The sequence below is a fragment of the Pleurodeles waltl genome, chromosome 1_1, assembly GCF_031143425.1.
Source record: "Pleurodeles waltl isolate 20211129_DDA chromosome 1_1, aPleWal1.hap1.20221129, whole genome shotgun sequence".
Lineage (NCBI taxonomy): Eukaryota > Metazoa > Chordata > Amphibia > Caudata > Salamandridae > Pleurodeles > Pleurodeles waltl.
The window spans coordinates 198,861,568-198,887,562 of record NC_090436.1 but is presented as its reverse complement, the minus strand read 5'-3'; the positions used below and the strand labels follow the sequence as shown (position 1 = coordinate 198,887,562).

The following is a 25,995-nucleotide window of genomic DNA, read 5'->3' as shown; positions in this document are numbered from 1 at the left end:
GTATCATAAATTGCAATTTTTATCTAATTTAATTGGTAGAACAAAAACGTCTCCCAGACTTAAAGGCAGAATTTGGAAAAGAACGCATCATGGTTGAACATTGCTGGTTATAGAACGCTTTATTAATTTACAAGGAAAAATAAAACGTTGTTGCTGTCGTTACTCCTTCATAAACCTTTGTAAACTTTGATAGAGAACATTTTGGCTAACATTGGTAGAAGTAGGTATTGATAATGGTCTACTGAACGTGGATGGTCAGATTATGTGAATAATTAACTGTAGGGAAAATTCACTGAAGTTTAAGAAAAATCGTGCGTGCTTTTTGTTTGTTTGTTAACTTGGATGATATAAATTTAGGTTTTACTCAAAGTGACGTGTGATGTTGAGCTACGGCTACAAAGAAATATTTTATTCAGAAAATGTGTCAATTAATTTGGAAAGTTTGAAATGTGCTAAATTTCAAGATGGAAATGTTTTACATGAAAAATAAATAATGATACAATAGCGGTTGTAAAGTAATATGTGTTTATGTATAGATTTCTTTGATTCTAAGTAAAGAGTGCAGTAAATGCATTAAAGTTAACAGCTATATTACGATGTTACTTCCACAGGTAGCTGCATAATTTGTTTTTAGTCCCACGTGGCATGGGATTACTGCTTCAATATTGCCACAGACGAGATTATAGATATCACAGATGCCTGTATTTTCGACATGTGGAAATACTGCAGTATTCTGAGCTTTCCCCTGATTGCCTCTGAGAAATGGGGATTTACTATGGGTATCAGAAATACTGTTCCTGATTCCAAACGTGATTTTCCACTCGTGGTCCTGACCTGTGCAGACAAGCGTGAAACAAAGTGGTTAGGCCTTTTTTTTAATGTTTTAACTGTATACAAATTGTGTTGAGGTAGAAAACAACCCTTGCATTGATAGCAAGAAAAATTTGTCGAAGAATGCATGCCATCTCAGAAATACCTTCTGATATTTGATGAGTGTTTGAAGGAATTAATCATTCAGTATGAATGATGTGCTCTTGATGTTAATGTTGAGAAGTAGCTTTAAAAGGGTTAAAGGCAACACGCAAGAGTGCTGTAAATATCAAAGGTAAAAGAAAACACTTTAAACAATTAAAGGACAAACACCCCTTTTCTGTATTTAAAATAAACATCAAATACGCAAAGTGTATTTTAGAAACTATGGTCCAGAAGTATCAAAGGATTTTGCATTTGCAAACGGTGCGAATCGCAAAATCCCACCGTTTGCGAATGCAAAATCGCCTTTCAGGATTTATAAAAGGAATTCACAGTGCAATTATAAGGAATCACAAAAATAATGATTCCTTAAAATTGCGACTCCGATTAGGGAATCGTAATTTGTGATTCCCTAAATAGGGAATTGCAAATGGGAAATACCGATATGCAATTACCTATTCACATGTATCATGCATTCCCTAAATGCAAATTTGGCATTTAGGAAATGCAATCACCACAAACTCAAGTGAGCATGTGCAATTTTTAAAAATGCATTCCGATTGTCCTTGGGCATGTGTGCGTTTTATATGTCCACACATTTGTTTGGGGTGAATCAAAGGGGGCCTTACGCCCCCAGTACCCTGGGGTGTGCATTACCTAATTTGCAAACTCCTAACAGGAATTCCCAAATTAGATAATGCAAAACCATTCGCACCTATAGGCCTACAGGCCCATAGGGATGAATGGAGTCCCATTCCCTAATTGCGATTTGGTAATAGCGATTGCGACTTTAAAGAAATCGCTATTACTGAATCGCAATCTTCATACATCCCATTTCGCATTTCTTAAATAGCGATTTCTTTAAAATCTCTATTTGGGAAATGCAAATTGGGATGATGATACATCTAGCCCTGAGATTCTAAATGTAATGAAATAGAGGTGATCATTGGCTTGGGGCCTAGTTGGTGCAGAGTTAAGTTCATGGATATCTTTCGTCTGATTCTGCGACTCACACTTGATTTGAATAGGTTAACTGCACTCTGCATTGTAGTGTAATTAAGGTCATGTAATGCCTCCTACCCATTGTACATCATGGAGGAGTGCTTGTTTGGAAGGGTGTTTTACCTGTGAAGTATTTTGACCAGAGTAGTCTCGGTCCAGCGCTTAGCAGTGTGATGAAGAAAAGATAAATGAATGGAAGGGTGGGCATAGGTTTTAGGCAGGGCCACTGGAATCATGGCAGGCGAGGGCCAAATTGTGCAGCAGGGTTGATTAAATTATGCAGCATGAAAAAGCAAATAATGCGGCGTAACGCAGCACGTTTTGTGATAGTATTATTTCACTATTTTCACATTTTTGCACTTGTCTCGGCAAATGCTGCACCTCATTAGTACCAGTTTAACACCGACATATAACTATAAGCAACAGAAAGGTGACCAGTCAACCTTGGCAAAGGGCCTTTTACAGAAGGGAAACGCGTGTTGTTGCGTTTTTAGTAACTTTGGAACCGTTTGAGCTAGAACCATTGGTTTTTGCAGATTATGCTGCAGAGGATGGATTGAGTGGCAACTGCGGCAAATCCATAATTATGTGAAAAGCGCCTCGGCTCACAATCGCATATTAAGTGGCACTGGTTACAGGCAGCTGGCACCTATACTTTATTGTGCAGCTTTCATGGTGGGTATATGTCACCTCAATATGAATACTGTGTGAGGGTGTCCAGTTTTCATCGTGATGGGACATTTTAGTGGGGCCTGCAGGGATGGGCTACCTCAGAGTCTCCTTTTTATTATGAATACTATAATTCCTCTCTGGTGCATTAGTCTAATTAGTTCAATGGAAGGAAACAAAGACTACAACAACCAGAATGCTTTCTGCTGTCATATAGAAGCCCAGGCCTAGGGACAGCGTGCACGATGCTATAGAGTAAAGTGGTCAGTCTATGTGCTGTCTTTCTAGAAAAGTGCGATGTCGAGGTTGCGATTGTGCTTCTGAGTTTATGAGAGCGAACTCAGGGTTTGAGTTTCTATGTCAGGTATTTTGGTGTGTTCATTTTTAGTGCTCTGCAGGTGTGGTACGCTATTTTGAAGAAGCCGCTCATCTCAATGGCTATCCATTTAAGAGATGCGTAAATTAGCTCGTAGCGTGAGAATTTTCTGCTTTTGTATGCACTCTACCTAGAGAGTGGAACTCTGCTTTTGAGGGGCATTTTAGTTTTCAAGGAGGCTAATGAACAGGTCACTAAAATATTCTAGATTCCACAGTAATAGTTTCTTTAATAGTATTTTGGCTCTCTATGTAGGATGTATGTGAGGGTTTTAGGCATCTTTGGTAGAATCTGGCAGATTTGGCCCTTCTTTGGATGTGGCGACCCTTCTTTGGATGTGGCGACTTCCGTGGAAGTTTCATTCTTTATTTCCTGTGTATATAATCTTGAATAAACTTCAGCATCTCCTGGCACTCCGTACGTCCTGGAATAAGCTATCACTGTCCAAATTCTTGGGCCACCTAGATGTCGCTTTGTATAACTGAAAAAGTCTATTTACAGTATGGGATAATCTGTCAGGAAAAGAACATCGAGACTCATTTAGTAAGGTCATTCTATTAGACCATTTGACCACCTTTGATTTTGTGAACCACACATCTTCTTTTGCTGCCTCCAAACAGTGTTTAATGTTTGGACCACTCACTCATGTATTTTCAGTACTTGCTGGCTGCTGCAGAGCCCCAGAGCATAACACAAGGTGATGGGGTCTTGGGTCATTATATCTGTACCAAAAATATCACATCGCCTTTATCGACTGCCACTATATTGTCAACATGTGTAAATGTGGAGTCAAGAATGGCAAATATATATTTATCTATTTTACTTTCCTTGATGATATAGTGGTACGTGATATAGTGGATTTTTACTTTTGTATGTCAATATTGCTGACTCACAAACAGTAATGAAAAAAACTGCTCTTATACCCTGCACACCTACTACTACATCACCGTACCAATACGTTACGAGCCAGCTAGGCCATTCTTGTTAGGCTCTATGCGATTCTAGGCTATTAAATCTTGAATAGGTCATAACAAGTGGGAACTATATCGTAACAAGAACAAAATCTTAGTCCTCAACCTATTTCACCTCGCCTAAAAATGAAGACAGTTTGCCATACCACAAACAATTAGGTGGAACAATGCCTATCGGACGCATCACTTTAACCCACAAACAGGGGCAGTGGTTAAGTGTGTTTTCCTCATGGTAGCTGGCACCGAGCATACCAACTAAAGAAGCTACAAACATGTCAGAATGTTACTAGATGTCTCATCTTCTATGTAAAGAATCTCACTGCAGCTCAGAAGACCTCTATGGCTCACTGTGAAGATCAAAATACTGAGCTGCATACTGCAAACTGAAGGACCAGCAAGATTTGGTCTCCTGTAGGAGAGAAAATATATCCATGTAATCCCTGTATCTATTGCCCAGACCAACCTCAAGTGACCCCCAGGAACAAATGAAAAGTTTCAAAGTATCATGGGATGATGCGCTCTGCTACAGACCCTTGTATCCGAAAGACCATCTTTGAAGAGGTTGCACAGTCTATCACCTCTCATACATTTCCTCAACAAGCTCTTTCTCTTTCTCCTAGTTTACATTACATAAAGACTTATTTTGCATTTTTAGTGATAACTTGACTTGTGTATTGTGGATTTTTTCCGTTTTGTTCTTGTTTTGTTTAGATAAATATTTTCTATTTTTCTAAACCTTTGTTGTGTCATTTTGTAGTGTTTTCATTAAGTTACTGTGTGTGTTGGTACAAATACTTTACACCTAGCACTCTGAAGTTAAGCCTACTGCTGTGCCAAGCTGCCAAGGGGGTGAGCGGGGGTTAGCTGAGGGTGATTCTCTTTTACCCTGAGTAGAGTGAGGGTCCTTGCTTGGACAGGTGGTAACCTGACTGCCAACCAAAGACCCTATTTCTAACATCAATTATGTGCTAGATCAAAATTTCATTGTTCATCAGTATGTAATATTTGCAAATGAACTGAAATGGAAGTGCGTGCTATATGTAATAATATATAATTTTAAGTTGATTTGAAAATGCTCAACTTACTGTAATTGGGTGATTGTAAAAAGTAATGCAGTTTATATCAAATTATTTTCATATTACTATGATGAGTTTTACAAAATAGAAAGAAAAGAGGAAGGCACTGGGGAGTACACACATGCCAGTAACACTTGCAATAACTAAAAAATACAATTTAATAATTTGAAATACATTATTAAAAACAATGAACTGCAACATTCTTTAAAACAGGGAGATCAGTGGGTCACCCTACAAATTCCAAGACTGCATATAATGTAGGAATTATATACATTATCAAATATAAAGAAAGATATATAACAACATTAACAATAATAGAACTACTCAAGTATTGCATTAACTTAATTAAAATTATAGAATTAAATACAAAATGTTTACATATTCGAATGTAAGAATTATCAGGGAAACAGTTACGGCCAAGAAAACATGAAACACATTACATTTTTTTCAGATCACTTTTATTAGTTTTTTTCAGTTATACACCATACAGGAGCATCGTTTATGCATGGTCATTTCATAACTAAACTAAAAACCCACTTTTAGATCTAGCTTTTGAGACAAATTTTAGCTGTCTTGCCACTGTTACAAAAAAATGATTTCATGATATACGTACATGAGGGACCTTTGGTCATCAGGTTTCATGCGTTGGCCTGTTTAGTTGTCATTTACATTTTGCTTTTGTCTGCCACAGCGTACAATATAGGTAAATTGGTCAGCCTAATTTACCCATTTCCGCCTAAAGATAGTTAATTTCTCTTTACAGACAAAGCTGGCCCAAAGTGTCCTTTTTTGCCTTCATGTCAGGTACCCAATTAGATGGTGCTTTGTACTTCTCTGTGATCTGGGTGCTTGGTTAGATGTTGATTTATTTATTCTTATCGCCTTCACAAATAAGAAAAATAGAATGCATAAAGCAGCTAAAAGCCTTGTTGTTTAAAATATCACTCCTAAAATAAGTACATGTTTTTTAAATTTAAAACTTTTGCTACATGCGTAAGGTGACTAAGTTTGGGTACTGACATTTTTATTTTTATTTTGCTGGCATATCCTTGAAATACATTATTGGTGGGTCTGGTGTTAGTGAAGACTTTTTTTTTAATTCCTTTAAAAAAATGCATTTGTATGTATGCATACATGCAAAGTGGAGCTTTCAACCAGCCCTGTTCATCCATTGGTGTGTTGTATTGTCAATCACCTTGAACTTCCCCCGACCACATGCAGACAGCATAGGGCCGGGGTCAGCCCACTGCAGCCAGTGCCTCCTTTCACTGTGATGGATAATATTTAGCTCTTGCACTTGTGCACATCCGCATTAGTGAAGAGTCAATCTGCAGACAAACAGTCCATCTGCAGTCACAACCAAAGTGCAGTGAGAAGGCAGCGCATGAAGGAGGAACTGCAGCACAGTTTATACAAATGTGTCTTGCTTATTCATAGAAAGTGTTCTGCCTTGGAACTTTATACTGAACTTATACAGTTATAGCTATTAACTACGCTTTTGCATTGTAAGATGCAAGTCAAAAACAGTTGACCATGCTGTTTTTTTAAACATACTTAACAACGGCATTGTAACTTTTTGTGTCTAATGTAAACCACACAATTGAAACTTGTAACTGTAGTCTCGCAAATTGTCTCACGAGACTAGTCACAAGTAGATACTGATCTCCAGCCTACTTTCATTTCTAAATGTTGCAAGCTGGGCAGCCTAGACTCACATTTCACAGTGCACTGTGGTGAACCTCACCTCCTTGCACCAGAGTTGAATGTGGTGTGGTATTGCTATTATTGAATCTGCTTAATTGGTTCATTCCATGATGTCCGTGTATTTATCTATTGTGGTGCGCTCCTGATGGAGTGCTTGTAGTTTACAGAGATTCAGTGATGACAGCTGCTGAGCTGAGGCTGTGCTGCTCTTCTAGCGCCCATCACTTGAAGTCTCTCATAGGCTCTTCGCAGCCGGTCGGTCTCCTGCAGTCAGAGACAGCAGACCTACCTTGCCAATATGTGTAAACACAGTCACTGGTAAGCTGAAGCTGTCCTGTGCTTAAGTTGCGAGATATGAAGCTTAATAGTCATTAATTCTGCTTCCAGCCAGAAGAATATAAATCATTTCAGTCTTTACACTGCAGCCATTTTTTTCTAAACCCGTAGTGCCGAGTGTAACAGTTGCCATTTACAAGGTCATTGAAAGGCACTGCAGCTAAATTATACCTTGGGGCTGTTCTTTGTAGTATCATTACAAATTAGATACTAAAAATGATAAAAGATACAGAAAGGTCGAGAGTTGCACTGTTACAATTCTTTCATCTGTCTTTTTGATTTATGTATTAATTACTTAAACTTTGTTCTGGCCATATGTCTCCATAGGGAAGAATGTTAATTGCTGAAAACATTGCACTATAATACTTTTCTAGAACTTGTTTTTTTTTATAGTGCAGTGGACTGTGAAACTTTCTATAGCTTAGGACACATCATGGTTTCATATTTGTTTTTGTTGAGAACCCACACCGAGACCACGATGGAGAAAAGAAAGAACTGATCATTAGACTGCCTGGCGTGCCTCTCCGGCTTTCTGCTGTTTGAAAGCCATGGTGTTCACCAACAGGTCAGAGTGCTCTACCGAAGCTAATGACTCATTCGATCAGGGCTTCACCCAGGTAGCCTACCCTCGCCTCCCTCCCCCCGCTTCACCTAGATAGCATCACTGAGCTGGCTCACACCCATCTATACTGGGGGTCCGCTCCTTATTCCTACTTTCTCTCCCCTATACATTTTCCTTTCCAATGCTTGCCCAGTTCCATGTGTTAATTTCTCTTACTCTTCTATTTCATTTTCCTTCATTTTCCTCCTTTTCTCTACACGTTCTTAACAACTGGCATTTGCACCATTTTCATCACTAGTCCTCTTCTGTGTTATGCTCGCCACCCGCTGCCCTTTAATATTCTCCTTTCTCTTACCTATTCCTTTCTTACTCCTGCCTCTCTCCTTTTGTACTCTCCCCTATCCCAACTTGTACTTTCATCCACTCAACTTCTTTTTCTTAGCTTGTCTTCTCTATTTTGCTAATTTTGCTCCCCTTTCATTTTAAACTTTCCTTTTCTCTTTCACTCTCCACTCCCTCTCCTTTTACTCTTTTTCGTCTTTATGTATCCTGTGCTGAGCCTTGACACAAAGTTTTGCAAGATATTTTGGGCCTCATTTATGAGAAACTGACGCATCGACCTGATGCGTCAGATTTCTTGCTCTGCCTAATGATTCCCTAACAATGCCATGGATGCGCTATATTTACTATACACAGCTCCATGGCGCACGTTTCCACAGATGCTTTAAAAATTCTGACGAATCTGTGATACTAAACTCACACATTGCTGGACTAGCGTCAAAATAATGATGCTACTCCAGCAATGCGAGGATGGCTCCCATAGGAAAAAGCCCTGCTTCAGTTTAACGCCTGCTCTGAGCAGGCATTAAAATTTTGAGGTAGTGAAGTCGCTGAATGATGCAGTAAAATGTAAATTTCACTGTGTCAGTTCTGTATGACTTTTTATCTGGGAATGACTACCTTGCATACATTATACATGGCACAGGTAAAATGTGATGCATTATGTACAAACTGACACATTGGGCCCCATGGGTCAGTTTGTAAATATGGAGCAGTGTAAAGCATTGCTTTGCATCACCACTGCGTTAAAAAAACATGATGCAATGGTGGTGCAAAGGCCTTGTAAATGAGGCCCTTTGTTTTTTTTACTTATCTACTAGGTGGTTGGCATTTCTAGTGCCTAAGCACTTGCAACCTTCTATACCCTTCTCTTACTTACCAGTCCTCTTTACTACCATCCTCAGCATGTGCTCTCATCAGTCCCCCTTGTACTCTTCTTCTCTGCTGTCCGCACGTGTCCTCCTCACACCGCATGCTATCTTCTTCTCCAGCTTCAGTGTGCGCCATCCTTTCCCTATCATTGCTCTTCCCATCTGCTTTTCAGCTGCCCTCCCATGCCTTTATCTGTAGACTCCTTCCTAGTCCTCTTTCCCCTTGATCTCTATCGTGCACATGGCTCCACCTTTACCTGGGGGTCTCGGTGTTGTTTTCTTCCCGGTACATTTTTTGTTCACTTTGTGCAAAGCATATATTCTGATTATCTGTACTCTATGCTTTATGTGCACCATTTTGTGATTGTCCTTCATGTAATTTGTGCTTTGGCTGTACTTTGCAGCTGTGTGCTACACATACTGTGCTCTATGTGTATTATGTGCTGAAAGCCCTGTGCTTCATGTCTACTATTCACATTGTATACTCTGTGCTTTACATATATCTAATATGCAGTGTACTGTATGTACTTTGTACTGTATATGTTTTCTGTTGGCAACTCTATGCATTAAAGTATTCTTTGTTCTGCCAGCATGCTGTACTCTGCGTATTTTGCCTTAGGTGTACCTAGTACTCTACGGATTATATGTGCTTTAATGTCTACGCTGTATATGTACTCTGCTCTTTGTGTACTGTGTGCAATCTGTACTTGTACTCTGTACAGGGCAATAGGTGTGGTTTACAAATGAGAGTGCCTGGTCATTGATTGTTGAGCCTGTATCATCTGTATTGACAAACAGTGAGTGAAAGCAAGAATGAGTCAAATGGGTGGATGTATAGATGTAGGAGAGCAAGGATGAGTGACTGAGTGCATTAATGATGATGAGTGGTTCAGTGCATGCAGTGGTGGAGGAGTGACTGATGAATTTAAGCTTTCAGGCACTTTCAGTTAAACCAGACCTAGTGGCTTTACCAATGCTTGTTAATAATTAGCCATAGCACCAGCTTGCCAATGCCAGACCTATTTGTTTTCCAATGTTTGTTATAACTGCTTCTTAAACTAACCCAACATTAATTTGTTACCTGTCCCACCATGTCTGATCGTGGCAAGCTAGGTTACAGATCCATCATAATATCTATTTGGCAGATGACAAACCTTAAATTGATTCCAGATCGATAGCAGTGTGGTGTACTGCACTCATTACACCCTCCAACCCCACTGTTAAACTGGATATCTAGTGCAAGTCATGATCCTGTAGCTAGAGTCAACCATCACCTCTTTGTAACCATGACCACTCTATGCTCTAGCACCAATGAGCTGACTAGTTGTGCAGAGTCACGTCCTCCTCAGCCTTGGAGCATGTACAAGAATGCACCACACACAAAGCTTGTAGCTAACGTCTTTATTCATCAGCATACAATGTTCAGCCTAAAACTTCTTATCACCTCATAACCATTAATAACTATACCTTAACACCTCCCAATTGATTATGTAATTTGTTCATTGAGTCCGTCCAGGACATGTGGTTCTAGTGCTCATAGTCCTAAGACACTGCATCTCCTCCCTTATTAAATGAACAGGTATAAACAAAATCAGCATTATATTTCTTTGATCAGTCCTCAAGGTGTTTGCACAGTTTGGTCAGACCATGTGATATGAGATTGTTGGATTGTACCTGAAGTCGACATTGGGGGTACAGGGTCTAGTGTCTGATCTGGACTTTCAGGTGGCGCAACCTCATCTAGGGTTACAGGGGCGGAAGATCGTTGTGACAGGTGTCTAAAATGTGATGAGTCCCTTGTGATGAATTTGCTGGTACCCTGCGCTGTTATCATGTGTCCCTTGCACCTCATAACTTTCAGAAGCTTAACATCAAATGGAGGCTCGGTCTTTCACTTCAGTTTTGCTTGACCCAGTCGCTTTCATTGAATACGATCTCCTGAGCTCCCTGACTTTGATCAGCATATGTCTTAATTTGATGTTTTTGAGCAGCGTCAGTAGCACACACCTCTTTATCCCATCCTCATTGCCAGTTGTCACGTCCTGCCCAGCCTGGGAGTATGCACAAGAATACGCCACACCTGAAGCTCTTAGCTAACATCTTTATTCATAAGTGTACAATGTTCAAACAAAAACTTCTCATCATCTCAAAACCATTAATAACCACTTTTTACGTTATTTGTTCATTGACTCTGCCCAGGACGCGGGGTCCTAGTGCTCACAGTCCTAAGACACTACATGCAGCATGCTATGTAAATGGTTAAACACAGTTCTCTATTGACTTGCAGCAATTCTGTGTGGGGTCAGGGTACTCTGATATTCCAAAGTAAGTGGTACCTAGATTCCTTGCTTGGGATTGTAAAATGAATAAGAAATTATATATTTTTTGAAGCCACAGCAGAGCTGCTGCAGAGTTTGTGGAATACTGAGATGTGAGATCTGCAGTAATCTGTCAGCAACGAGATAAGTAGGTTTATGAAGTAAATAGTGATACAGCCACTGACAGGGACTATCCCACAAGATACACTTGTTTACATTGGCTAATAAAATGGATCCCGTTTGGGGACCACATTAGAAAAATAGTAGCAGTTGAGTATGCACCAGCGAGGAAATACCAAGCAGTCAAAACACGGTCACAAATAAAGGCATACCAATGTATATTTTTTAAATTGCATTTACTGTTTCTACTGTATCTCAGATCATGTGTTTCAGTGTCCTGCTTCCCTCTGAAAGTATTAATTGGTGCTATAAAACATGAGCCACTGCTTGTGGTTCTACCATGATTAGCATCTGTGTTTGTGTGTTAGCTTAGTATTGAGTTTTGTGTCTCGATGCACAAAAGTACCCACCTTATTCTCTTGGAATTTATCTCAGAAATAACTCTTTTTAATAGTAGTATGTGGCTATTAGTATTTGAGAAAAGGCATACAATTTTGCATGTAAATTAATTACAGTAATATTATGTAGCTTTTGTTACAACTTTGTAGAATAAAGATTTTTGTTGCATTGTGTTGTGGTGGTCATGTGCTGAGCTGTGTTTTTGTGGTATTGCCATTTTGTGCTACATTGCATTGTGTTGTTGTTTTGTTGAACCTTGTTCTTTGTGCTGGGTTCCGTTTTGCAATTGTGTTTGATTTTTGTTGTGTTGTTATTTTGCTCTGTATTATGTTTAAGAGTGGGTGATAAATTCCACTCCACCAGCAGAGTTGGCAGAATTTTGGCCAATCTGCGATACGCTTGCAATGTGGAGTTATGACCAAAAATATTTGCCAACCACTGCATGACAGAGTTTTTGTGTGGCTCACCAACAGTATGCTGGCAAGCGTGAGAGAGTATTTGCATCCCCAAGCATGATTTTTAGGTGCTATGGTTGCACCCTGCTAAATTTTCTAACTGCGAACAGTCGCGGGCAGTTACAACAGTTTGCAGTGAGAAAGCTGCTGCTCAAGTAGTAAATCTACTTGAGCGGCAACAGAAGCAACTCGAGCAGCAGTTTCCTCTCATGCACCACAGTGGTGCCATTTGTGCGGATTTTTCAGTGCAGAACGAGCTCCGCGTGCTGAAAATCAGTGTGAGTATTGCTATGTGCCGATTTCCCCCGTTGGCGGAAATCCACAGAATATCGTGGAGTTTTTATGTAACTCTGTGGAATTTTGCAGAGTGAAACTCTGCAAGATCCACCCACCCCTAGTTATGTTATTTTGTTGTTTTATGTTAATACTGTAATTATTCTGAGATGTCAACAACTGTTGTCACATTTCCAGCTAAAAGCCGCACATTCCTTTTAACAGCCATTTATGACTGCTAAGGTGGTAAAAATACAGCTACATCTCATAAACTATGTATGCCACTAATCATCCCCAAACTGTGGCCATGGGCTATACCGCATAAAGTGAGCACTTGCAGTGGTCACTGCATGCGTTATGGCCCTCTGTCTTTGGATAACTATCACCTTTTGAATTTATATATGTCTTTCAATATATATTGTCTAATTTCATACACTATTTAACCTGGTTCATGTTATGTTACTTTCATTACATCTATTGACATCTCATGGAACATTTGTAGATTGTTAAAATGTGCTTAATTTGTGCTGGTGTTTGCTCATGCTCACCACCAGCATTTAATTCTAACACTGTCACCTGTTCACAGTCGACCACATGGTGGTGCTAGCCGAATATTTTTAAGACAGGACATGAATGGAGTGTTATGCAATTAAATAAATATATACACAAATGATAAATAATACCAGCACGTACAGGACATTTGGTGAGCTGTAATAGTCCAAATGTTTGCATACGAAGGAGTGTGATTGCAATTATCAGTGCTGGCATGAACAGTGAGTGCTACCTGTAATAGCCTCTTAGGAAAATCCCTAGGCCATGGCTCTTTTTTTTTTTTTTACAAATAAACCACATCTATCCTAATATTGATCTATATATTGTCACACGTGACATCTTTATGTGAAGCACCATTTTCATTTTAACATTTTGCCCTTTGCTCTGTTGCTCTATTAGACATTGTGGCCCATATTTATACTTTTTGACGCAAAACTGCGCTAACGCAGTTTTGCGTCAAAAAAATTTGCGCCGGCTAACGCCATTCTGAAGCGCCATGCGGGCGCCGTATTTATCGAATGACGTTAGCCGGCGTTAGCCGCCGGCGCCGTCTGGTGTGCGTTAAAAAAAACGACGTACACCAGGCAGCGCCGGCGTAGGGGGATATGGGGCTTGGGCGTCAAGAAATGGGGCAAGTCAGGTTGAGGCAATTTTTTCGCCTCAACCCGATTTGCGCCATTTTATTTCACTCCCAACCCCCATAGAAATGACTCCTGTCTTAGCAAAGACAGGAGTCATGCCCCCTTGCCCAATGGCCATGCCCAGGGCATGGTCATTGGGCATAGTGGCATGTAGGGGGGCACAAATCAGGCCCCCCTATGCCACAAAACTTTTTTTAAAAAAACACTTACCTGAACTTACCTTAATGTCCCTGGGATGGGTCCCTCCAGCCTTGGGTGTCCTCCTGGGGTGGGCAAGGGTGACAGGGGGTGTCCCTGGGGGCATGGGAGGGCACCTCTGGGCTCCTTCAGAGTCCACAGGTCCCTTAACGCCTGCCTTTTGCAGGCGCTAAAAAACGGCTCAAAAGCGGCCGTACGTCATTTTTTTTGACCCGCCCACTCCCGGGCGTATAAATCCGACGCACATGCCTCGGAGTCGATTTTTTTGACGGGAACGCCTACCTTGCATATAATTAACGCAAAGTAGGTGTCCACGCTAAAAAATGACGCTAACTCCATGGACTTTGGCGCTAGACGCGTCTAACGCCAAAGTATAAATATGGAGTTAGTTTTGCGTCGGAATTGCGTCAAAAAAACTACGCAATTCCGGCGCAAACGGAGTATAAATATGCCCCTGTATGTGCTACATTAAATACATGAAATAAAACAAAGGGGAGAGTTTTGAGAGTTATGTATTTAATCTTGACTGCAATTTTGTCATCAGGATTGAGCAAGTGAAGATTAAGGATTGTTAGTGTAATGTGGTACGAATTATTCGCACTTGCAAGTAAATATGCTGTATCATAAATGATTGATTCCATTTGGGTCAGTAAAGACATAAGGAGTGTAAGAAAAGAAATGTCTACCTCAATATGAGGTAGGACAACTGAACCATTGTTGTTCAGTTGTAATAAATGGGCTAACATTTTGAGGAAGCTAAAGCTTGCACGCACCAGATTTAAAGATTTTTAATATTTACAGCTGCATTTTTAGGTAGGAAATGTCAGATTCTGGCCCTTTTTGCATTGATATTAAGAAACTGAATGAAATTTGGCTAATGTAGTCTGAGAGGAAATGAATGGCCAAGGACTAAGATGAAAAATTTGCCTTGGAACGCTTTCAATTCCAGAATGCATCCACCAGATGTGATTGTCAGATACATCAGTGAGTCCTCTGGATATATTTTGATGGATGGTTTTCTAGTTCACCCCACTAGCTCTTTGTGCATATTCCAGAGCATGACACATAATTTAAATCCACTTCTCTCATACTGTTACCATTGAACATTGTTTTGTGCTGCACGCTCTAAAGAGAGTGTGTTGGAAATGGCTCTTTCTGCAGGAAGACCCTCAAACTTTTTCCCTGTTTGCCTCAAATTTTTGCTGGACCTTTTTTGTTGGCCTTAGGACTCTGAGCACTTTACCACTGCTGGCCAGCAATGTGCATGTGTGTCTTCCCTAAACATGATAACATTGGTATATGCACAATTGGAATATTTAATTTACTTGTAAATCCCTTGTAAAGTGGAATACCATAAACCCGGAGCCTGTAAATTAAATGCTACTAGTGGACCTGCAGCACTAGTTGTAACACCCACCTAAGTATCCCTTTGAACATGTCTTTGGCCTGCCACTGCACAGCCTTTGTGTGCAGTTTCACTGCTACTTCGGCTTGCCATTTAAAACCCCTTGCAAAGTCTTAAGCTCCCCTTTTATTACATGAAAGTCACCCCTAGGGTAGGCTCTAGTTAGCCAATAGGGCAGGGTGCTATGTAATTAAGAAGCAGGACATATACTTTTAAGGTTTACATGTCCTGGTAGTGAAAAACGGCAAAAGTCGTTATTTACTATTGTGAGGCCTACTCCTTTCATAGGCCAGCATTGGGAATGCCTTAATATACTTTTGAGCTGCAATTCCTGATCAGAAAGGAGTAGCCACACCATGTTTCATATAATTGAATGGGAATGATAAATCCTCTATACTGGCATAGTCGAACTTAACATTACTATTTTAGAAATGCCACTTTTAGAAAGTGGGCATTTTTCTGCTCCTACTGCTCTGTGTGACTTGAAGTCTTTCTCCAATGCACAGCTTGGGGTAGGTGACAGCTACACTTTGTCCATTCCCTGTACATAACTAAAAACACAGGAAGGTTAGGTGTGTCTGATCACTCATCTGCATGTATTTGCATTCTGCTGGGCCTTCCTGGGCAGGAATGGTGGAGGGGAGCTGACACACTTGAATAGGGAAGTGTCTGTCCCATAGAGAGAGCTGATTAGCCCCTACTGATAGTCTGGAGTCAGGGCTGAGGAATACATGATTTCTGAGCACTTCAGAGACCCTTCTTTAAAGTCACTCCCACTCCAAAGGCACATTTGGGTAACAGAGCTGGGCCTCTGATGTCAACAAATCAGTAGAGTACTGGATCTGGGAAGACCTCTGCTTACAGTAAGGACTGTTATGCTACAAGGATTGCCAGTTTAATGGACTGCTTTCCAAGAGGGACTCCTCTCTGCCCTGATGAGATACCCTGCTGCCTGATGATCTTTACCCAGCTGAGGAAGAACAGGACCCTTTCATTCAACCTAGTGTGACTCCAAGGGCTTGCTGGCTTGCCCCCTGTTCTCCTGCAGTCTTTCTCCTGCAGTCTCAGGGACATAAGACTGCCTGCAACTCTACTTTTGCATCTGGACTCTGCCATGTGTGTGTCCTACCTTTGCCTAAGGTGCCAATGAAGTCGTGGGCCCTGGAAGTGGACCTGCAGCTGTCTTTTCTGCCAAAATAGATGCATCCAAGCCTTTGTGCTGTTCAGAACCGACACATCGACCCAACTGCGCGGATCACAGCCAACCGATTGCCTCTGTGTCGTTACTCTACGTCAATGCTTTCCCCATCCAAGGTACTCCTTTTCAGCAGGCTCTGTGCACGTCCTGTAGCCAACCTGCCCTCCATGGCGGTCAGCCTGAACTTTGGATTTACCAGTATTTACCCAGTCCTGTGCGACCTCAAGTAACCTTTTATCGCTATTGACATCTAAGCATTATATTTTGCATACTCTTCATACCTTGACTTTTATTGATTGGAGATTTGTAATTTTGTTCTCATTTCACTCAGATTCATATTGTTGATTTTTCTAAACCTCTATTTTCCGTAACCTGTGTGGAGTCTTTTTGTGGTGTTTTCATTGGGTTACTGTGAGTGTATTTTGCTCAAATACTTTGCACATTGGCTCTTTAGATATGCCTGTCTGCTCTGTGCCAAGCTCCCAGAAGGTGAGCACAGGTTATCTAAAAGTGTGTATCTAGCTTACCCTGACTAGAGGTGATGATTCCTGCTGGTACAAGGTGTATACTCTGAACACAAACCCCATTCTAACAGAGCACAAGAACCAAAACTCCACGATCTACTATATGGAGTGTTGCAGACAGATCAAGTGTTAAACACATCATCAGCACCCGGAAGAAAGATGGTCTCAGCAAGCTTTGAGACCATCTCCTTCTCCATGCTATGTTTTAGTCTGAAACAAGATTGGTCGACTCCTAAAAGGTTGTTGTTCATCAGGTGGGCTTGTAATTGGTTAGTGTAAGAACAATGGCTATTTGTGAGAGAGTATGTTAGCTCTACCCAAGAAATAAGTCTCAAAATGCCATAAGGTCAAACACATAAGGCCTGATTTATGTCTTGGCGGAGGGAATCCTCTGTCACAAACAGGACAGGTATCCCATCCACCATATTACGATCCCCATAGGAGATAATGAGATCATAAAACAGCAGATGGGATATCCGGCACATTTGTGACGGTGTATTTCCCTCCGTCAAGACCTAAATCAGGCGCTTAATCTCCATACGTTGAACCTAGGCTCAAGCTATGGTAGCTATGGCACACAGCAGATAGGCTTAACTTAGGAAAATGTGCAAAGTATTTAGCAACACAAAAGTAGTTGAAAAGTCAAACCACAACTCAATAAAACAACCAATTTCTAGAAATATAGAAACATTAATAATGACACAAAAAATGCAAAACTCTAGTACGGGGAACCAGAGGTATGCCTTTTTTAGTATTTTAGGGCAAAATTCGATAACTAATGTAAAACTCAAACCAGAAATTACTGTTTGAAGTTGACGGGGAAGCACATGAAATTTCAGGCTGACTGTGATGCTCAGGTCAGATATACCAAGTGGGTCTTCCTGGTCAAAGTTTTTACTTCCTGACTTGGGCCCTAATTTAAAGTTTGGCAGACAAATTACTCCATGACAAACTTCACGGATATCCCGTCACCCATATTAAGATTTCCATAGGATCTCATGGAATCGTAATACGGTGGACGGAATATTCGTCATGAAGTAACCCCATCTGCAAAACTCTATATCAGGTCCTTATGCTTTTTTATGGGAGTAAAAATTCCGCAGTGGGGCAAAGTTGAAGGCTGTATTCGTTGAAGCCATTGGTTCTGGCAGGAAAAATTCTGAGCGGGAGAAATTCACAGTTTGTGACCACTGAATTCCTCTTGTCAGGCAGATACTGTTCATGCCTTCTTCAAGTCAACATTTCTACCTTTGGACTTAGGGCCCAATTTAGATTTTGGTGGGCAAGTTATTCTGTCACAAACGTGACAGATATCCCATCTAGCAGTGTACTATATTTTATGGCACCAGTAAAAGAGTGGACGAGATATCCGTTATGTTTCTGACCGAGTAAACTGTCCTCCGAAATCTAAATGAGGCCCTTAGTCTTTTTAATGGAGCTACAAATCCCCAACAACACTCTAGATGTCCTGCAAAATTGTTCCACTTTACCAATTCTAAGGCTGCCAGTAACTCATGGACAGAAGTTAAGGACAAGGGCACACTCTAGTTAATGTTACCAGCAAGACCCGCCAGCTGAGGCCACCTGCAAGGCACAGTCAAGTTCAGGTTCTCACTGATCCAGTGGTCACTGTAGGCAGAAAGCTTCTTGCAGCTTATGTCCCTGTAACCACAGAGGTGGTCCTCCAACTTATCATTAGAGTTCACTTTTTAGTCCTGGGAACAAGTGGGAGGATGTCCAGCCCCTCCAGTCCCCTCATACCTTACAAACAACTGGTCCAGTCCACATCTGTTTGCCAGAGGTTGAGAAGATGTTTTTTTGAGCTAGAAGTGAGGCAGAGGTGATTCCTGAACACTACCTAACCGGTGTGCAAAACGTTTCCAATGACAAACCTTCCCACTTTTGCAACACATCCTGTCTGCTTCAATTCAGACTATCCCACAGTGCACCATTTGGGAAATTCTTTGTACCCCTGGAAGGAGCTTGAAGAACACCTAGGGGTGTCGTTAAGGTAATGAGCAGTCCTCTCCCACTCCATCACTCTAAAATGGTTCTCAGAGTGGCAGCTTTCTCCTCCATTGAAACTAAAGGCAAAGTCTGTTTTGGGATCAAAAGACACATCTGAGCCAGGATTCTCTTATAGCCAAACTATAAAATTACAATTCTTCCCATGGTTCCTTTTAAGTTAGTGAAGTATTGGACACTCCTAAATTGCTCTGTTGGGTTTAAGATCGATCACACTCTTCCCCTGAGCTATCCTGCAAGGGCAATTCCATTGTCTCTGCTCTGAGATCAGTATTCCACACCTCCTCAATGCAGCACTGGCAGGCACGTTACAGAAGGGCAATGCTAATAAACTTGCAGGCACTTAAAAAGGGAAAGGAAAAGTTGATTTTCCTGTATAATTATCAAAAATCCCACTTGAACATTAAATTAGATTTTACATAAATATTAAAACATGATTTGAATTGTCTCTTTGGCTTATAACAAACTCAGTATGCAGAATTAACATATGAACTGTACTTTAGGTTTTTCTTCACAGAACCTGCTTTAGCTGTAAAAGTAAAAATTGTTTTTGTGGGATAAGCACTGTAAAAACAATTAAACATTATTTTTACATGTTCCTCATTTAGGTGTCACTTACTTAATATTTAAATTTTGAGTTCCCCTACAGTCCAAATTATGGTGGTCATTCTGACCCTGGCGGTCTTTGACCGCCAGGGCGGAGGACCGCGGGAGCACCGCCGACAGGCCGGCGGTGCTCCAATGGGGATTCCGACCGCGGCGGTAAAGCCGCGGTCGGACCGGCACCACTGGCGGGGTCCCGCCAGTGTACCGCGGCCCCATTGAATCCTCCGCGGCGGCGCAGCTTGCTGCACCGCCGCGGGGATTCCGACCCCCCCTACCGCCATCCAGATCCCGGCGGTCGGACCGCCGAGATCCGGATGGCGGTAGGGGGGGTCGCGGGGCCCCTGGGGGCCCCTGCAGTGCCCATGCCACTGGCATGGGCATTGCAGGGGCCCCCGTAAGAGGGCCCCTACATGTATTTCACTGTCTGCTGCGCAGACAGTGAAATACGCGACGGGTGCAACTGCACCCGTCGCACAGCTTCCACTCCGCCGGCTCGATTCCGAGCCGGCTTCATCGTGGAAGCCTCTTTCCCGCTGGGCTGGCTGGCGGTCTGAAGGCGACCGCCCGCCAGCCCAGCGGGAAAGTCAGAATTACCGCCGCGGTCTTTCGACCGCGGAACGGTAACCTGACGGCGGGACTTTGGCGGGCGGCCTCCGCCGCCCGCCAAGGTCAGAATGAGGGCCTATATTTTGACAGGTCTACCTGCAGGTTTAAAAGCTGAAGGGCCAGGCTACACACCCTTGGTTGCACATGTAGGCCTGATGCCATGTTTGCCTTGTCAACCTAATGAATGGCACAATAGGTGCTCCAATTCATAGATGATATTTAACTTTGTGTGCTGTTTGTGTATTTTCTTACATCACATACCGAGGCCCTATTGGAAAGTTAATATGTCAACTGGGGATTACCCAATTTTACCACATTTTAGGGGTCACAGATCAAAGCAAAACTCCTAAAACCATGTACTAGCCTCGTCCATCCTTATTTAATAAACCTCTCACACTCTCTCTCTCAATCACCTGCTCTGAATATGGGCCAACTTTCTCTAACAAAAATAAGATTGCCTTTATCCCTATGATTTCAGTAACGTCAGTCCACTCGCAATTGAAACATTTGTAGCTAATTGCATCATACTGTGCCTTGTGATCTCATATAGTTGATCATACTTTCTATGCGTAAGCAAGAGCATAACCTACTGGTGTTTCCTGTGATTACAATTACTAAGATCAGACCTTAAAGCTAGTCTGTTAACTTTGATTTTACAGTTGGGGCCTTTGACTTCAGAAGCCTTGTTGACATTTAACAAAGCTTTAACCGACTCCCTCACGGCAACCCTTGTTCAGCCCTACCATTAAGGTGACAGAATCCCACACTAGATGATCCAACTTTTCTGACACATCACAATACCCTGGAGAGCTTTATTGAACATTGATGAAGGACACTTTCCTCACTGCCCAACCTGACAGGGAGTCTAAAAGTATAGAAATAATAGGCAAGAGAGATTTCTCTGCAGACATTCTGCCTTTCTGCTCAGTGAATGTGGTTAATCTCCTGGGTCTTACACTTACTTTGTCTGGGTCATGACCAGTGAGATTTTTCCAGCTGTGAATTAGGAGTTTCAGAATGCCTTTGCCCTTACAATATGGGATGACTAGAATACAGCAAAGTATATATTCAGATCTGGCCAGGGCACTAACTATTATATGACATGGACTGTGTGTATCAGCACAGTTATCTTTCAGCACACTTAGTTCTGGGTTCTTCAGAGATGTCCAAATTCACTTTTTGGGGTTATATTCCCCTGCTCATATATTATACCATCAGTACCCTACATTTAAGGAATATTTGAGTAGTTTTGCCTATTTTGGCAGAGGTAGCCTTCACAGCATGTTCAGCAACTAATTCTGCCATTTTTGTAGCTGCAGGGGTAGTCTTATAGGCTAAGGCCACCAGCAGACACAGCAGTTCTCTTCTTCCTGTTCATGTGGCACCACAGTCAAACGTATGCAGTTATTCTTCCAGTAACCCATTGATGCTAGCAAAGCTCAAGGTTTGGTATTGCCTTCTTAGCTGGTGGTCCATTACTTCAAAAAAGTGGGTCCTTTAGATTGTTCAGTTGGTTTTTGCTTTCCTTTTATGGATGCTCCTCCACATGTTCTTCCTGTCTGTGTCTATCTGTTGGGGAGCCATGCTGATATTCTTTCTAGAAACCTGCAGTTGTTGCTAGCCAAAGGTGCAATTGCAAGAGGCACAGGGTGGTTATTCCTGGTACTTTCATGTGCCATAGAGGGACAGTAGACTGAGGTTCCTTTTGGATGTCAAGCTCTTCAATTCCTTCCTCAGAAAGGAGAGGTTCAATTTATTGATGCTTGCTCAGACCCTTCTAGCCTTGAACCCAGAGGCCTACATTGGTGTCTTCGGACTAGCATGCTTAACTCAGCTTGCCGGTCTTGCAGTCTAAGAGTACTTTGTGGTGGGGTCAGTCCATTACCAATTCACCGTCCTGCTTTTTAGCTTTACGTTTGCCCAGTGGGAGTTCATAAAGATCATTTTGGTGGCTATGGTCCTCCTTTGCAGGTCAAGGACACATGTACCTTGATGACATTCTGCTGAATGTGAGCTCATAAGAGACAATCTTAGACCAACTTCAGACAACAGTGTTACTATTGCCCTCTTTGGGATTCTACACCAGTCCCATGTTGACCCTGTGCAGAGAGTCACCCTTGTAAAGTCATTCTGGACATAGTGATGTAACCCTTGCAACAAGTTCTGGACATTCATACTATAATCTGGATGTTTCAGGTGAGAGTGTCTGTTCTGGTCTTGGTAGTGCCGGGATTTCTGTCGCTCTTGGCTTTGTGTATCCTGTTGGGCCTACATGTCTGGTGGCATATGGAAGCCCTCCAATGGAACCTTCACCTCCAGTGGTCCAAATGCAAAATGTGTCTTCAGTGAACATCTGGATTTTGGATGAAGTGGCTCAGAAACATTGAATGCTAAACTGACTTACAGTAGCCATTCTATTTACTACTTCTGGAGTGCATCTTCCCTAGGTTGTGGAGGTCATATAGGTGATGAAGAGATCAAAGGCCTATGTGCTCCAGTGGAGCAGTTGCAACATATCAGTGTTCTGGAACTGCAGGCTATTCTTTTCGCCTGAAAGGCCTTCATACCTTTCATCAAGCAGGGTGGTCCAGGTATTAATGGAAAACATGACTGTTCTCGTGGTAGTGGACTCGTCACAGCATTTTCCTGATTGTCAGTTAACTGGCAGGATCCCTCAACATTCAGATGGACAAACTCAAGAGGCCTCTTCTTGCACACTACAAGTGGTATTAGCATTCAGAGGTGGTTCAGGATATTTTTCTTGGTGGGGCATCCCCACAATAGAACTGTTAACTGTCTCCGAAAACACACACTGTCCCACATTCAGAGCATGGAGTTTCCTTCTTCAGGATCTCTGGAAGATTGGTTTTGTCTTCAGTGGGACTTTGGCCTATGTTAAGTCTTCCACAAGATTTAGAGAGATGGGGGATTAAATGCATTAGGATTGCCCGAACAGGCTTGGACACCTGAATGTAAGCATTTGCCTTCCACTCCAGCTGTCACTTAGAGCAGACCTGCAGTTTCAGAAACAGTGCAGAATATTTCCCCTGAATCCGCCTAATGTACATCTTTATGGGTGGAAACTGAGCGGAGCTATTGAGATGCTTTGATCTCTCACTGCAGGTGGTAGGTATCATTTTGGCTGGTCGGCATCCTTCCACAAAGCCTTTAAAGGGGGTTATGTATTTAACATCATTAGTTTCCCAACAAACTGTATTTAAAGAAAGAAATTCAGCAATATGAATCACTTTCCTATAATCTAGCTACACAGGAAGTGACATCATAGCATTACCATCAAAGCACTAAAAGAAGTTAGGCAATTAGTATTTCATCCTCCATAATCAATCAGCAGGAAGTGACATTACTGCATTTCACATTATCCAAATGCACAGGAAGTGATCCCTAATCCCAATCCCTAATGGAATCAGCTCTTCAGGGCATCACATTACTGGGCAGTTCCCAGCAAAAGGCAGAGACAGACATTGTCTGTTTTAGCCTGTTAGAATGTTGCATTGAAATGTATTTGGTCAGATATAATCGTTGCCTTAACCAGCACCCTGCACTGACAATCCCTGCAACCACGCCCACACCTACATGACTCTAACCCCCACAGAGCCTGTGTGTTGGTAAGTTTTGTTTACACTCACAGAACCAAGAGAGAAAAAGAAGTGGGTGATAAAGGAAGCCCAAATATGTTCATAGATAAAGGAGCTAGTAACGTTAAAATGCTTTGTTCAGTCAAACCAAGACCCTTCAACTGCATTGTTGCATGTACAAAATGTGGTTACTTTGGCACTGTTCCCAGTTCATAGTTGACCACATTTCTAAGTCTTAAATTCAAGAGTTGTTCTATATGTGACAGAAACATCCTGTACTTACAGTTTCATGTATGAGGGTCACACTGCTCCTCTCCGTGATCTGCTGTCATTAAGGACATGGGGAGTATTAGGGGGAATAAGTTTCACAAGTACAGAAACCCAAAAAGGTGTGAACAATATATCATACTAATAACCACTTGCTGTGCATAAGGCTAGGAATGTCTCCTGCATGCTGTACAGTATGGTCCTCTGTCCAAACTCTGATGTGTCTGCTAACTCAGAGGCCGTGCTTCGTACTACATTGGGATGACGTTTGGTTTCTTCCATGGAAACCCAACAATCATTGTCCTGAAGTACTTCACCTCTGTGTGAGATTATGTTACATGCCTGCTTAGGTGTCAGCTTCATTAGAGATATTTTGCTCTACCACTGTTTCCCATTTAGTAAAACCGAGCATCTAAAAACGTTGACAATTTGTACTGGTGATGAATAGTTAGATTCACCTTTTTGACTTCAGTGGTCTGCTTGATTAAAACCCACTCTGCAACTTTAAAATCTGCATTTTGACGCCATGTGTAATATCATAGCAAACTTTCTGTGCTGAATGGGCATTAATAACTCTCTCTCTAACTATTTTATTGATTTTACATTGACAGTCATTTCTTTTAAGAATCAAATGTTTGATCCAGTCAGGGCACACTACAGATCTTTTTTTGTTGATTCCTTGACAAACAAAAAGGTGAGGCATCTGTCGTACTTTGTGGAGTAAGCAAGTAAGCCGACAGTTTTTTTTTCTCACAAATTCCTCCTCAGGAACTCTATTGGCTAAGGCAGACTAAACCCCCTCTTTCAGAGGAATCTATTCCCAGAGTGTGTCCCATTATCAGTTACCAACTCCTGAGGGAATCCTTTGATGTCAAAAACATTCTGAAACAATTCTATGACAGTTTCAGTGTTGGTGGCGGGAACAAACTTGAAATAGATCCAGGTAGAGAAATAATGTGTTAAAACCAACATAAATCTTTTGTCTAAAGATAACATTTCAAATGGGCCTGCAAAATCCGATGCAACTTTTGTCCACACATCATCAGGAAGTGGTACCATGTGGAAGCAAGTGTGGTGAGGGACCCAGTGTTTATCACATAATAAACATGTGCTGCATTTAGAGATCCAATCCACAACCTAGTCCTATATGACCACGCTGTGTGGCATTGATAAGATTGAGTCTTAAAGCAGATGGTGATACAATGACACCATTGCATAGTAATATTCCATTTACGATGGATATTTTGCTCTCCACATGTGAAAATCCTTTAAGTGGATAAGTTAAAGATCTTTCTTTAGGCCATCCCATTTTTACAAAATTCATATCAGGAGACAATAAGTTGCCTTCTTTTGAAGCAGCCATCCATTCATCTCTCGAAACTACACCTGAGGAACTCAAAACCTCAACCAATGTGGCAACCACAGACTCAACATCATAAAAGGGTTCAGTTTGTCCAAGATCCTGTATTGGCATTCTTGATAGGCAATCAGCCCTTTAATTTTTGCCTCCAGGAATACAGTTAATCTTAAAACTGTATTCCTGCAAATGAGAAATAAATCTGACCAGTCTGACCAAAGCCCCACCATTACCATTGCCATTAAACAGATAAATAAGAGGCTTGTGATGTGTGTAAAGTTGAAAATGGGTACTTCAAAGAAAGGTTTTAAACTTCTCTATTGCCCATGAACAGGCCAGTGCTTCCTTCTCAATTGTACTGTAGTGTAACTCTGCCTGCTTCAATGAGCGAGAAGCTAAAGCAACAGTGTTTTCTTGGCTTTAATGCATTTGTGATAAGACTGTCCCTATACCCACTTGGCTGGCATCAACTGTAAGAATGCACTTACATCCAGGTTTGAAAGAAAATAAAGCAGGGGCTTTAATAATGAATTTCTTGATCCTAAAAAAGACATTGGGCCACATCTTCACATCTTG

At 41.6% G+C, this 25,995-nt stretch overlaps 1 protein-coding gene across 3 annotated transcripts in view; it reads left to right on the top strand.

Moving 5' to 3' along the window:
- Window positions 1-25,995, top strand: part of ADAMTS12 (ADAM metallopeptidase with thrombospondin type 1 motif 12) — a 3,732,731-nt gene that overhangs the window by 72,539 nt on the left and 3,634,197 nt on the right. The gene's annotated exons all lie outside the window — the stretch shown is intronic.